Genomic DNA, 12,512 nt, shown 5'->3' on the forward strand with positions numbered 1-12,512 from the left:
GGGGCGCAGAAGAACCTGTGCTTCCTCATTACACTTTCCTCACCGAACCGTCTGCAGCATAACCGTTCCCCGTGCTGACGCAGGTAGAATGAGCTCATTCCTTCTCCATTCACAAGCTGAGTGCACCAAGATTCAGAGAAGGGAGAAGCATAATAAGTTCAGACTCCAAGTTAGAGTGCCTGCAGGCAATAAAGTGGAGGATGAGCAGTGGAGACTTGATGGAAGGAGAGGGTGTGCGTGTGTTTTCGAAAGGGGCTTACAACTGAAGAAAAAAAGAGAGGAGCGCTGCTCTCGACTGCACCATCTCTTCACCTAAATTTCACAAATCCTCTTAAAAGTATTTATCCTGAATACTTTCCACGGGGATGCTGTGAACGACGACCATTACATTTGAAATAAAGACTCTGAGTGCACAAACACACACACACACACACACACACACACACACACACACACACACACATTTCTGGTGAGGAATCCAAATGATAAAAACTGAGCTATACAGGTGAGGGTTCATGGTTGGTGTCTAGCTCATATAGTATGCACTTTGACATTTAACGCATAACAATACGTACGCTAAGAGATTTCAGATAATATAACTATGAAGCAGAGATTCCGTCCGTCTGTCCGTCTGTCTGTCTGTCCTACGGATAACTCCAGAACAGCTCATCCGATCTACTTCACACTTGGCGGATGTATTGCTGGGAACCCAAGGGAGTGCTTTGTCGACTTTGATGCAATTAAGACACATTCAATGTTAATAAACTTTGAATTGACAGTCAAGCACGTCGTAGCAAGCGGACCACGGCTCATGGACCGAATTTCACTTTTCAAGAGAACTCTTCTTCGCTTCCGTGGAGTCAACATGAGCGGATAGCCAACTGGAAGCAGCATCGAACCAGAGTGTATTTCACCATTTGACCAGGAGTAAGCCCAGCCTTGGGTGTGTTTTTCCTTCCAGAGTAAGACCGTGTTTCCCAATGTAAGACTTGATACTAACCAACTATTAACATTCACCACCATCAAAATACTTTCACCAATAAAATCAATCCTCTACTTTATAACTAAAGTAACTAATACACCTATTTGGGAAAAACTTTTGCTGAGTGCATTTGGCTGAAGTTTTTGACTGCGAGTAATCGCGACCTGGGTGTTTTTCAGGGGCGGATTTAGTGATTTGGGGGCCTCAGGAATCCGCCATCTTGTTTTACTTTTCACCCTTTCTCTTACTCGGAATGTTGTTTTTGAAAGTGGTCGAAGAAGTAGGCCTATTCAAAACTTTTTTTCTCATGTAAAACTATTAGCTATTAATTAACTATTTCAGCGTACAATAAGTTAGAATAGTAACATAATTCAATATTTGTTCATTTTTAAACAGCCCTAGGCCCAGGTTGCCTACTTTTACGGTACAGTCTGCCCCTGATGCTTTTTTCCCTGTGAACCAGGTTTCTGACCTCCCGTAGCCACGGCTTGGTTGTGTGAATGTCATGGAAGGTGTTTTGATCAGGACCCAAGTAAGCGCAGTGTCGAGTGTGAAGTTGTGTGTATGAGTGGCCACTGGCCGAGCAGTCGACCGGTTCTGAACAGGCGTGTTATCAACGGGCACAAACGGATGGAAGCAAAACAAACTTCTAAATGTTCAGTTCTGCAGAAATTCTGTCTGCAAAGGCAAGGTCATTTGAAAAAAAAAACAAGGCACTGGGAAAATAAATACAATCATTGATGTGCTCCCCAATGCAGATCAGATTTTGAGCTGGGTGTATAGTTGGCATGTAGGTGTGTGTGTGTGTGTGTGTGCGTCAACCTCAGACACTCAACCATCAGAAAGTGGCATTATGGAAATGCAGGAATCACCATGAAAAGGGCAGCCAGAGGCATGCTCAGGGCAAGATTTTATATACAGCACATAATCAGCCAACCAACTGCCGTCGCTCCCGTTATCCTGTTTATGAGTCATTCCTAAACCTGCAGCCACTTCATCTAATCTCTTCTCCTCCCTCTTCATGTCACAATGTCAGCCAAGTCCCGGTCTCACAGTCTCCGAGGAGCTGTTTTTTCCACCGAGCTATGCCCTATATAGCTCACTTGTAGTTTCAGATCCTGCTGCCCTGCAGTGACCCTGGTGTTTCCGTCACTCCCCATCACTTAACCTTCCCCACCCATCTGCACACCTGTTCCCACTTCCCCATCAGCCCAGTCGCATATACTATACACTGGCCCACATCCGTTCATTCCCCGCCAGATTGTCTATTATGCGTCTCGCCATTTTCTCTGCCTGCCTAAGTTTTGGCTGGTATGAACCCCTGCCTGCCTTTTGGACACCTGCTCTCTAGTCTGGTCCCACGACTGGAAAAGTTTGCCTCAATTCCCCTGCCTCCCCGTTTTTGACCTCGAGTTTTCATTTAATTGGACTGGTGTCAGAGTCGTGCTTATGGGTCCGAACCTGTTTCACTGAGCCTTTAAACATCCTCCTCTCTGGTGAGAAAGCAGCAGCTTCTTTATTAATTGTTTTCCACCTGGGCCTTGTTCGGCTCTGCTTAATATTCAGACCTTCACTGCCAGCCAGCTGATAACCTCCAACTGCTGTGAGCAATTAACAAGAGTTCACCTACTGTAGCGTCCAGAAGGAGGGATCCCTTTAGAGCCGGAGGAGAGCCGGAGCAGGGAAGGTTACAGAACAAGGAGGAAAAGAGAATAGGAGATAAAGGGAAGGAAGGGACTTTTTTTTTTTTTTTACATTCAAAGGGAAATCAATGCTAATGAATTGGTTGGTCCATGCAACGTGCTGATAAGGAAATCACCAGTTTTAAGAGGATGCTGCATGTGCACGTTTGTGTGTCCGTGAGCTGAAGCAGATAAGGATGTTTGGTATCAAGGATGGACAACCCACTCTACAGCAAACACAGGTATCTCGACCCATTAGGAAGTGGTCGAAGCTAAACACCCGGTCAATATCTCGGGTGTTGTATCGATTAAGCGTCCGCGACTGGTTTGCTGTGGTTCAGATGATAAAGCCAATACAGATGAAGTGTCAGACAGTCTCTTATTGAAGCAGGCTTTGTCAAAAACATTATCTCCCTGAGTTGATAAATGCCCTGCACGGTGTTGAAATGTATAATACTGTGCTACAATTAAACCAGCCAGACCCAGCATGCAGCCAATACCAATAAAGAAGGCAGCTGTAATTTTTTGTTTCATAACACCAGTCACACTTCTGAGTCAGTCTCAGCGAGGTGCAGCCAACACAGATTGATTATATGGTTAAAAAAAAAAAGAGGAAAATTGCTCTACAAAGACTGCTGAATATTTGTGGAGAACAAAACTTGGATATCCTTCCAGCCGCTGCTCTCTCAGAAGCAGCATTCAAACTGCAGCACGCACATCTCTGTGCCATCGGACCGAAATGAAATCACAACGTATTTACTTAACTAATGGGACATTTGCTTGGCTTAACAATCTACCTGTTGAAAAATAATTGAATGGTTGTTGCTGGTAATTACAAATGCTTTGAGAAGGCAGGCAAAGTCAGGTGTGTGACTGGTGGTGGTGGTGGTTAGGGGGAGGCTCCTCTCCAAAAGTGATAATTAAAGTAGGAAGGTGTATAAAAATGCTACAAATTAGCACTGCTTCCCTGGTGATGTCAAGTGTTTTGCATGAGGAAACATATTTGCTCTGCCTATTTGTTCTGCACATATTTGTTGGCCTTCAAAGTTCCACAGTGCTACAGTGAGCATATAGGGTGGAGGTTTACAGCAGATAACAATAGAATCAGGAGCGGCATAGATCAAACGATTTTATTCCTGTTGTAACTGGGAGAAGGGGGCTCCTTAGGTGTCTCTTCTGGGACTACTGCTCCACATTCTGATATCCAATTTCCCTTTGTTTTCTCTCTTGGCCCTTTGAAATATTTAGTGAGAATCCCTGACGAACATGTACACACATATTAAGAGTGTGTGTGTGTGTGTGTGCACATTCACAATCACACATCCCTCATAGCATCAATCACACACTTTGCACTAAACATCTGGATGTGGACAGTCTCTCCCTCAGGACAAGAAAACTTCAGATCTCCCCGTTTCAGCATCGAAAGGCACCTCGTGTTACGGAGGCTAGCGGATCCACTGATGAATCTCCCTCAACAACTACCCCTCTCCTTTACTCCTCCATCTATCTCTCCCCTCCGTTGGAGCAGCGCTGTAACCCTCCTCCCACGGGCTGGACTTTGCCTGCCACTTCAATCGTTTGCTGTCTTCAACTGCAGAAGTTGACAATAAGAAGAAGAAAAAATTGTAACCTTGCAACTAAACCTATTTAAAGGGTTTCTAAATTTACTGTTTTGGAAAAAACCCGCCGTACAAGATTTATTTTCAGGCGGAAAAAAGCACATCTTCAGGCTAGAGGACGTTATGTATGGCCTCCCACAAGACGATATAATAAACCATTATTTCATGATGCTGCTGTAGCTCCACAGTCCCTGGCATGGCCTTAACGCACAGCAGAGAACAATATCCCAGCATCTCCCCGCAATCTGTACCACCTTGTTAGTGCACGCGCGCCATATGAGGCCTGTTGTATTAGTTATTCTAATGCATGTCTTGTTATCCATATAGATGAGAGAGGGAATAGACCAACAGATGGCCAGGGAAAGAGGGAGTCACAAACACAAAAAAAAATCATCCTCCAGGAATGTGAGGCTCACCTGCGCAGGCCTAGAGACTCACAGACAAACACTCTCTGCCACCAAATATTTCACCACCCTTCTGCTCGATTCTCCACAATGTGTTGGCAACGAGCCAGCCGGCCGATTGTGTGTAAAGGTTTGCGTAGGGATTGTCAGAGGAGATTTAATCTCTGCTCCCTTTCCAGGAGTTTTCCTATTGGATCTCTGTTATCTCCAGGTCTGAGAGGTATTAAAGAGTATCAATAATGTGGTTGTTTCGCAGATATGAATCTTAAAAAAAAACCCGATGTATTGTACAGGAGAAGGCCCCGCTGGCTTTCGAAACTACAGCAAATTTCATTAACCACATGCAAACACAGCTCGCTCTTCCATCTCTGGAGGACTTCCACATCCAATTTCCGAGCGTTTATCTTCTAACAGAAAGCATTTGCTAAGCTAATTGGTGATATACGTGTAAATGGGACACCGCCTGGTGATCTACTTCAGAGTAACACGATACATGTGAATACAAATGAGACTCTCGTTAGATAATGAAACAAATCTGAAAAGTATGACTACGCTTGTCCGTGATTTAGTGTTTCTAATGACAGCCATAACATGCATTGATGGACTTTTATCATTTCATTTGAAAAACAAAAAAAAAAGAATGAGAGCACTCACATACTGCATGGAAACCTGCCTATCAGTCCTTTTGAAGACTGATAGTCATAAATTGTTTATTAATCCTGTATAGGGCATTAGATTGCTCTTAGCTGGAAAATAGATCCATTAGTGTGTAACTGCATGGGAGGCAGAGAGGAGAAAAAAAAACCTTAAAAGGTTTTCCTACTGCACGAGTTATATTTGTGAGAGCAGCCTGACACAAGAGGAAGACAGAATAACAGCAAGAGGAATCAAGACAGTAAGCTGTAGGTAGAATCCAGTGGGTGGTGTTTTCATGATTTCTTTCCACCGTTGTCCACATGACCTTTGCCTTTGTGCTGTGGCCCGGTGGCTTGCTTCTTCCATTTGACACAATGAAGACAGACGGGCCGCTCTGAGACGTGCTCTCTGTGCTCGGCTTTGTCTGATTTCTTTTCTCTCCACGGGTTTCCTGCGACTGTCACGCACCTGCGTGGAGTACATTAAATAAAAGATGTCAGTGTCTGCACACACTCTTATACAACCGTTCATGCGCACACTTGGATGTGGAGGAGGAATATGTCACCATGAGCATGTATATGAACCTATTACACACATAATTAGTACCCATAAATATAGCTCATGTCCATCTTCACACCCATCTGTTGTAGGAGTCTAAAAACTCCAGTGATGATCATATGTGACTTTTATACACATATGAAGGAGAAGGTATGTGGAAGAACTGCTCTCCACTTACTTGATCAATCACATTTAACTTTGATCATGCTCCATGTGTTATTAATGCCTCAGATAATCAACCTGTAATGTAGGCTACATAATGAATGAATGTAAGTCACTGGCTTTGAGTAATGAAGTGAGGATGTACTTCACACTCCAAGGAAATAGCAGGGCACCAAGTATAGCATTTGATTCATGTGTTTGGCCTACTCCAAACCCATTGGGACTGACTACAGAGGACCATTAGTTTTGTTGTCATTGCTAAATGCATCACACATGAGACTTTGCTACATAGAGAGAATATTGCTTTTCCAATTTCACTCTTTTAGATATATTGTATATGTATATATTATATATATACTGATATACAACGATCTCATTGATTTTCACTCACACCTTAAAATAATCCGAAAAACCCTTGCTAGAAAAGACAATCTGAACAGATTGTATCAACGGTGTTTTCATTTGTCCCTCTCTGCTCTTTCACGTCTGTCCATCAGTGGCTCATTCCACCCGCTCAATCTCATCACTTGTCAAAACATTTTGCTGACTGCAGTGGACCGGGTAATAACCAATGCAGGGTGGGGGGCCTGAGAATTCCTGCCAACCCTTCCTCATCGTCTTCGCAGGTATTGAAAATCGATATCTTTAATAATGAAAACCTACTCCTGGTGCATTCTGTGCAGCTTAGAGCAAATCATCTGACCAGGTTGTGAAACTTATCGGTGCTCCTTTATGACACCTGAATGGATTTGACCACTCGCTACTGTTTACTGAAGCTTTGACTGAAAAGAAAGGACAATAAGACACATTTTACAAATCTGATGGCATGCCTTCATTCCTATGATTTAAAAATAATTAAATAAAAGCCAATTTGAAAGTTTCAATGAGGTATTGGGTTGAAAAAAAAAGAAAAATGACAGGAAATAAATTTGAAACCCGCACACAAAAACTCTTTATTTAACAAGTGTTGACGATTTCAAATTCCTTGTCACATGAAGGAGCAAGTTTCACAGGCTCTTGAACAAAAAAAATAAATCTTTGCAGCAAATATCATCACATAAAACTGAAATACAAAAAAAAGTGAAAATTAGAGATGGCAGCTCTCCCTGACTGGCCTATAATAGGGTTTTTCATGTGCAGCGGTATAAAAAGAAATGTAGTGATCTGTGAAAAAGGGAAGAAAAATTACAAAGCACCTCCAAAGGCCTGTCTCGTTATTATTAGTTTTCGATGAAAAACACAAACGCTACCCAAGAGGCGGCGCCATGCAGCAGGCAGGCGTTCTCTGACATTTGAAGGGGTGGCGGATTGAGGGTGGGAGAGCTGGAAAGAATAGGAAAAGTACCAAACTAAGCTTTGAATGGAAGAAGTTGGCTAATCACGGTTGGGATAACGTTCTCTTCCCACATCACGCATGAGACTGACCCAATGTCCAAAATGTCTCCTTCAGTCAGAGCTTACGTTTTACTAACCACAATGCATGTTGGCTTATAGGTACTCATTCCATATAGAGCTTTACTTTTATATCTGATGAATATCTTTGTAAATAAAACAAATCCCTGATCTGACTCAGGCATAGGCACAAAACCCAAAACCCAAGAGCACATCCCATGTACATATGTACGGTAGATAGGATTTCCATGAGTTTCCAAAGGTTCACAAAAGGCATTTTAAAAGTTTACAGTTGAAAAGTCTGCAGTCCTGAAAAACCGTTTGGCATAAAGAGATGATGGAGGCTTGTGATATTTGGCCTGAAGACATACTTTGCAGAAGCCTGTGGATAAGGCAGTTGCATCAGTCTCAGCTCTTCCTGGAATGGTGAAGTCAGGACAGGTGAGCAAGAACAGCCAGCGGGGTAGAAGAAGGGAGGGGAAAAAAAGGCTCAGTAGTCAACCGCCAGAGTGTAATGGGAAAATATGTCATAGTCTCATGTGAAGGTTTGAAGAATGTAAGTCCTAAAAGAGCAGACACCAAACTGTAGTTTCAGTAGATGACTTTAATTAGTTTAGTATACAGGTGTCTTGTTATCTGTTATCATTGTGCACTGTTTCTTTCTTCTTCGTATCTGTTATCTTGTGCACTGTTTCTTTCTTCTTCGTAAGACAGAGACACAGAGAGGCCTTGACTAACAGAGATCCTCTGTTTGAAATACTTTTGACTTCCTTTGTGACACATTATCTGAAGTTGTAAATGCGTAAACCTTTGCATGCATATATGATGTGTGAGGGTAAAGAATGTCTATTCTGTCTCTGCAATGGTCATCTTAACAATGTCACAGTGGCTTCAAAGGAAGCATCTGCTGTGAGATTTAAACGGTTTATTGAAAGGCAAACTGTGAACAAAGGGATTTGCAAACAGGAGATAAAGCATCTTCCTGACTGTCTTAAATGAAGTATACTAAGGCTTGAAGGATGACCTGCCTTTTATCGTGTTCTTTGTGTATTCTTGTTAGCTAAGCAGATAACAGGAAGCTGTCTGAGTATAAATGTCCATGCATTGTGACTGTTAGGTAGACCACTCTTACAGATCACTGCAATGTGTCTGTGAGACTGTTCTCTTTGCTTGCAAGCAAATAAATTGACTTTACAAACCTTGATCATTCATCAAAAACTCTGTTTACTTTATATTGATAGAAAACCTTCACTTTCTTCTCCCGACTAGTCATAAGAAATATTCCACAACAAGAGCTTCGCAAACAAACCTTAGATATTTCAGGGCAAAGAAATACTCCTAACTTTACTCGCTAATAACTGGGATCACGGGTTAAACTGGGGTTTGTCATTGGAAGGGTGGAGGTCAGCGTATTTGAGTTTGTCTTGGTTTGTACAATAAGACAAATTAACTTGATTATCTTTAACGAATAACCACAATGTGGCTCACAGTCCACAGTCTCAGGTGCTCACGTCCCAGATCGGTCGCAATGCAGAGCTCTGTGAGGACAGCTCCGGCTGCACGCGTTCATCAGAATACCAGACAGACATAGAAGGTGGAGACGAGCCAATTCATGCCAGTTTTTATGGCACCACTGCAAGGCTGACAGCGACTCAGCAATCCTCTGCTCAACACATGTCAATCATGTCAATATGTGTTAACGCAATGGAGTGACGAAATAGAACAAAGATAAATAGGCATTTATTTTGCTCTTTGAATAAGCAATAACACCTACCTTCATACTGTTGAGTGGAACAAAGAGGAAACTAAACAAGATCCACCCTTTTGTTCTTACCTTTCACAATAAAAGCTCTCAACATGCGAAACTCAGTGGGAACTCAAATTCGCTAAAAGGAAACTCAGTGAATAGCTTGCAGTAGCTCAAGCTATGAAGCAACTTACCTCAAACAGACAGACAGATGCTGCTCTAGTTCGATAGGATATAGTTGGTCCTCTGCCTGCGTGAATCTAATCAGACCTTTTGTTGGAAAAGTGTTGCAACTGTTGCAAGCTCGCATTGCTGCCGGGATGAATATTTTGCTTCAGACTAATCGCAGGCGATTCGCATTTTTGTATCGTTTTTTTGTCAAGCCCCAGGTGTGTAAATACCTTCAAAAAAAATCTGCCACGTAGAAATAGTCTCATTTTTTTGGATATGTTATCGGTTATTGAACTCTTCAATAGAATTGTTTTTCTTATTTTGATTACATTCAGATGTAAGGACCTTTAAAAATACATGTTAGCTATGTTTGCTTGTGACTGTGCTCCTTTTTTTTCTGATTCAATCTTATATGTTGAGGTCACGTTCTGTAGGGGCCACACATGACTAGGGCTTTCTTCTGGAAGAATACACCTCTGAGTGAAGATAAAACGATTTATCATAGAGCCATGGCTTTCCAGGGCCTTAGTCTCTCCGCCTCAGCTGAGATCAGTCTGCGTCTGACATCCTGTTCTCGTACTCTGGTTGTAGATCTTTTTGAAGAACGTTGGATGAACTGCAGCCCAGTTTTCTTGAGCGGTTACAACGTTCCACTGGTTCACATTTGAAGGGTAATGGTCGGTTTGATTTTTTGTTTATTTGCAAACTAAAATATTTAAATCTCATGTTTATCCACACTTGAAGTATCATGAGACAGAACAGGACATTTGAAAAGTTGAAAGTTAATCTCCATTTCCCACTATATTTCCACTTTTGCTATTTTAACCAATCACTTAATTAGTTTAAAGTAACAATTTCCACAAAGCTACTCTGAACAATATGTTTTAACTATGGATGGGATGACTGCGTATTATGAAAGAGGTCACTCAAAGTGATAAAGTCACAGCAAATTAACACCTGACTTTGCCATTCTGCAATTTACTCACCTCTACACAGCATCTTTAGCATCTCTCAGCTGATTGCTCTGGTTTTATGGCCCGCAACTTTACTGTTTTGGCCCACACTCCTCAATCAATCTCGTCAGCCTCTTTTCCAGCCACAGCAGGCAGCTGTTTTTAGTGATGAATCTCTGATAAGCTGACTGTACGCTACCTGCCAAGCACCACCTGACAGGAGGATACAAATAGCAACTAGCTGTTTCACTCAGGAGTTGGTGGAGACCAAAAACAGAGCTAAAGGGAAAATGAAGATAAGTAAATACATTTGCCATGTGTCCATAAATTCAATATAAGTTTAATGTTGCTCCGTGTCTACCACATGTGTAAATAAGCAACACGTTTACCATAATAACTTCGGCCAGCTGCTAACACATTTGCCCCCTTAAAGAGGTGACAATACATCAATACAGGGTTTACTGCGTGTTCCACTGCCCCCAAGTGGTAAAGAAAATCAATAAATGCAGCTTTAAAAGAAATCAGTATAGATGCTGTCCATTTCTTCAGAGGGTGCTTGTCCAGCTACAGTATTTTAAAAAGCTCTCGAGCCACAGGGTCCTTCTCCTCTTACTTCAGACATGCCTAAGTCCACCTTTATTTAGAAACCCAAGCTATGACTCCAACATTCAAAAGGACTACAGACCAATAAAGTGCAAATAGTTTGAATTGAGAGCCCACCACAGTGACGAGACAGCCTTTGTCAAGGCTACTAATGCCTTTCCTTTCAAAAATAAGACCACGACTGTTCATTTCTTACGCTTTTAGACTTCAGCTCAGTATTTAATACAGAGGGCTGTAATATGTTTTTGCATGACGTGGAAAAATTATGCTTTTTGTTCATCAACGCTAAATAGTAACGGACCTGTGTAAAATCACACTACTTCCTGCATTGGCATTGACTGTTGCTGCAGAATTGTCTATTATGAATCTTATTCCTCGGGAGGCTTGGGTGGTCTTTCTGTAGCTGTTGACTTTCTCAGATGCGGCTCTGTGTGTCTTTTTCCTGAAGAGGGACAGTGTGGGGAATTGAGTTGAGTGCCAGAATGAGCACTACAGGAAATCAACACTGTTTCTCATTTAATGGGGTTGCTTCATAAAAGATGTGCAAAAAATCATGTTCCTCTTTTATATTTGTTGTTGTGCTGTGGCAGTTTTTTTATTGGCTGGAGGTTGCCAAAAGACGTGGCGAGCAGCAGAGGGGAAGAAGAGGGCGTGAGAAGAGGAAGCATGAGGTAAAGAGAGAACTGAAAAATTCTAACTATGGGGGACGTTAACGATCCATTTGACCACACGCCTTGTGACTCAACTGTAGCCATAGTTCACTCTCGTACAAATCAAGCCAAAGTCAAAGACTTTCTGCAGTTCAAAGGCTGTATTGGTTTTCAAATGAGAAGCCTAAAGACACTGCTATTGAATTTATTGTCAAGGAATGTTGTAATGTTCAGTTTTTCTCACATTAACAGTGTGTGCCTTACATACTGAAATGGTTAGACATAATGTTTACTGTGTAGTATATCAATACCCATCACCTGGGCTCTCACACTCACTGTCATGTATGGTAAAAAAAAAACAACTCGCAGGTTCCTTCATTCAGCGACTTTGATGGGATGACATGCCCTCATGAGAATGAATCACCAGCACCAAAGCGTCATCCCAGGCTCATGCCTCTTCATTTTCATGGCTGTCTAACTTGAGCATGACACACAGACACACACACACACACACGCACAGAGAGGGAGAGAGGGCGATATGCACAGATGTAAAGGGAGACCAATAAAATGTTACCTTTGAACACACTTTGCATCTGTGGGAGCCGCGGGAATAAAGATGGATATCACACAGCAGCCATGAACGAGAGGAAAGCTTCAGTATGACAGCGACACTTATTGCAGAAGCCTGAAGAGCACAATCACACCAGCATTTGACAACTTTGCTCACATGCTCACCTTTAAAATATCCTCCAGGGCATGAACATGGGCAGATGTTGTCTGCAGTTAGTTTTATGTTTGTAACATCATAAATTAGAGGGCATACTGGGTCAATTGCTAAGATGCTAAAAGATAGACTTGCATAGAAATTGCCGTATTTATTATTCTGCTCTCAACTGTGATATATATATATTTTTTAAAGGGTCACTCCCGTAATGTGGTTTCCACTGGTTTGC

This window comes from Anarrhichthys ocellatus, unplaced genomic scaffold, assembly GCF_004355925.1.
Source record: "Anarrhichthys ocellatus isolate YVR2014 unplaced genomic scaffold, GSC_Weel_1.0 scaffold23, whole genome shotgun sequence".
Lineage (NCBI taxonomy): Eukaryota > Metazoa > Chordata > Actinopteri > Perciformes > Anarhichadidae > Anarrhichthys > Anarrhichthys ocellatus.